The following is a 3,391-nucleotide window of genomic DNA, read 5'->3' on the forward strand; positions in this document are numbered from 1 at the left end:
GCTAGTAAAGCGACCAAAACGCTGGCTTGCATCCATAGATGCTTCTCAAGCAAATCCCGGGACGTCATTCTCCCCCTGTACTCGGCCTTAGTGAGGCTGCAGCTGGAGTACTGTGTCCAGTTTTGGGCTCCACAATTCAAAAAGGATGTGGAGAAGCTTGAGAGAGTCCAGAGAAGAGCCACACGCATGATCAGGTCAGGAAAACAGACCTTACAACAACAGGCTGAGAGCCATAGGGCTCTTTAGCCTGGAAAACTGCAGGCTCAGGGGTGATCTGGTGGCCACCTATAAGTTTATCAAGGTGCTTACCAGGATCTGGGGGAATCTCTGTTGACCAGAGTGCCCCAAGGGATGACAAGGTCAAACAGTCACAAACTCTTTCATGACTGTTTCAGACTGGACATAAGGAAGAACTTCTTTAATGTCCGAGCCCCCAAGGTCTGGTATAGCCTGCCATCAGAGGTGGTTCAAGCACCTACATTGAACACCTTCAAGAATAAATTGGATGCTTATCTTGCTGGGATCCTATCACCCCAGCTGACTTCCTGCCCTTTGGGCAGGGGGCTGGACTTGATGATCTTCTGAGGTCCCTTCCAGCCCTAATGTCTATGCAATCTATGAAACACTCTTAGAAAATTGCCTCCATTTTTCTCTCAAACATTTCTCCAAAATCCTTAGACAAGTTTTATTACCCATAAGGTTAGAAGCCATGCAAGTACAAGTTTAATGCTAATTTTTTCAGACTGAAAATGCAACCCCTAGAAATGTGTGTGCGTGTGTGTGTGTGTGGGGATGTGTGTTTGTTTTTAAAGAAAAAACAGGGATTAAGTGAGACCAAGTCTTCTGCACAAAGGTGAATTTCAGCCTGTGTGCACCATTATATTACTTTCTCTGCTCTATTTAGAATCATTCAAGTAAACCTAAAAAAGAAAGAACCTAAAAAACCTAAAAAACCTAAAAAAGCATTTTCAACCAAAATGCTCCCCTGTGCATCTTTATTTAGCTCCATCTAACTCAACCTTAGTCAGGGATTTTTCCCTTTCCAGCTTTTGTAGTCTAAGACTCTAAGACTCTCATATTTTAAGTGTTAAAGAACTGGCAGTACTTGAAGGAGCAATAGTAGAGAATCTTGAACTACAATGCAAGATCCAGAATATGTTCTTAAAGAAACGTGGTGAAGTTACTTTGAAAGCTGTCTTTCAACTTCAAGGATATTTCCACACCCAAAGATCCCTAAACTTTACAGGTTTATTTGAAAAGAAACAGGCAACGCATTTTATCTATATTGCTGGGGAGGAGCTGGGGGAGCAGGGGAAAGGAGGGGGAACCGTTTGCTTCAGATTTTTGTAGGAAGAAAGAGAGAGTTTTAATCTTTCAGGCATCTGCCATTATTTTAGTTAATCAAGGGACAGATAATTTATTCCTGTATAAGGTGTCTTAAACACTCATAACTTTAATACTCCCTTCAAACTACTGTATATTTTTTCTCCTTCCACATAAATAACTCTCCTTCAGGAAGCCTGACACTTGAGTTGCCTTTTGCTTTGAAATACATTACAGTATTGGAAACTGAATTAATGCAACTTTTATTCCCTGTGTGTCCATTATTTGAAATGTAACTAGGTTTGTGAAAGCCAAACAGCTAGACCTGAGTTTCCAATGATGAGGAAAGAACAATTGTTTTGAGATATTCAGCTCCATTGTATCAAAAATCCTAGTTTTATTTTAAGCTAAACAGAGGTTGTCCAAATGTATCGGAGAAGAGAGGTTTGTGGGGTGGGGGGTGGGAGGTGGGTGGGAAGTTGGCAGGGTCCACAGGGGAACTGGGGAGATCAGGGGGAAAGAGGGTCTGTAGGGGGTTGGTGGGGTCTGGGAGGGTTTGGCAGTATCGAGGGGGACTGTGGGGTTCACAGGAATGGTTTGGGAGCACCAGGGGGGGCTATTTTAGCCCCCTAATCACCCTGACAAACCTAAATTCCCACCCCTTCCCCCACTGGGATGCATTTCCTCAGCTCCTGGCATTGGCAAATGCTGATAAAACTGGCTCTGGGAGTGGCTTGAGGGATGGGGGTGGGGGGGTAGGGTTGGAGTGGGAGAACTGGCTGGTCTGAAGGGAGGGGAGTGGGGGGCCAGAGGGTTAAATATAGCCCAATGCTGGGGGGTGGGTAGGAAAAGCACAGCCCTAGGACTGGGGCCAGCAGCTGGTCTTTTCCAGCCCTGGGGTTGTGCTGGGAACTGTATAGAAGTTTGATTCAGTGCTCAAATCTAGATCAATCTGACTTGAGTGCATATCGATCCAGGTCTGCCTTAGACCAGGTTCCACCATTTTGAGACAGGTCTGTATGTGCCAAACTTCTGTACAGTTCACACTTCGATCCATCTAACTAGGGATGCAAGTGTAAGGTCCACACCTGGGTGAACTAAGTTAGATTGGGTGCCCATTTCTAACCTCCCCCAGGCCCCCCCACTCCCCAACAAATGTCTGTACTTGGCCACAGTAAAACGAATTTCCTAGGTTGACTGTAATTCCCTGATCTGGGTTATGGTCTTATTCTTGGTTGGCATGCCATGAGTTTTGAGAGAGATATCAGAGGACCTTTAATTGACCAGGAGTGGGCTGAACCCTCTGTAGCATACTCCACTTCAAATGTGGCTGTGTACCAAATTCCCAAGGCTGCAGTAGGAATCACTTCCCCTCTGCTATCAGCTCAGTGAATTGTCCCAGCAACCCATCCAGCTATTCAAGCTGGATGCTGCTGGATTTGCCGCTGCTTCTTTGTCTGTAGACATTGAAGTTAATGGTTAAAAATGAAGGAAAGAAGAGTATCAAATAGACAATCCTGGAAAACTTAAATTCCAAGAATAAAGTGCCCTCGAGCTTTCGTTTTAATGATTTTGTAGCATGCAAGTCGCCTTTCCTCATCTCTGCCCAGTGCTTCTCTTGCTTGTCAGTGACCTTACTTCATTGTTCTCCTTGTTTCCATGATTTTTCTGGATTTTTTTCTCATGCATGAAGATCCTACCCTTTTTGGTATTGTCCTTCATTAAATTAAATGAAAAACAACTTTTTTCTTATCCGTGGTGATGGAAGATGAGATGTCTCCTGAAAGCCTCAACTCTTAAATTCTTTATTTTCTATGTAAACCCAAACTATCTTTTAGGATCACACTATTCAGCCTGGGTTGAACTAGAATGTATTCACTGCATCTGTATTTTGAGGCTATTGCTGATAGTTTCATGCCCTTCAGGTTTGTTTGTTTTTTTCTTTTTGGCATCAATAAAGTCATTTGTATGCTGAAATCATTGACTGCATCCACAAATAAGATAATTATACATCCGATAACTGTAATCGCTCTTGCTAGAAGTTGTGGTGCGAGATTAATCTGTAATT

This window comes from Alligator sinensis, unplaced genomic scaffold, assembly GCF_000455745.1.
Source record: "Alligator sinensis unplaced genomic scaffold, ASM45574v1 scaffold76_1, whole genome shotgun sequence".
Lineage (NCBI taxonomy): Eukaryota > Metazoa > Chordata > Crocodylia > Alligatoridae > Alligator > Alligator sinensis.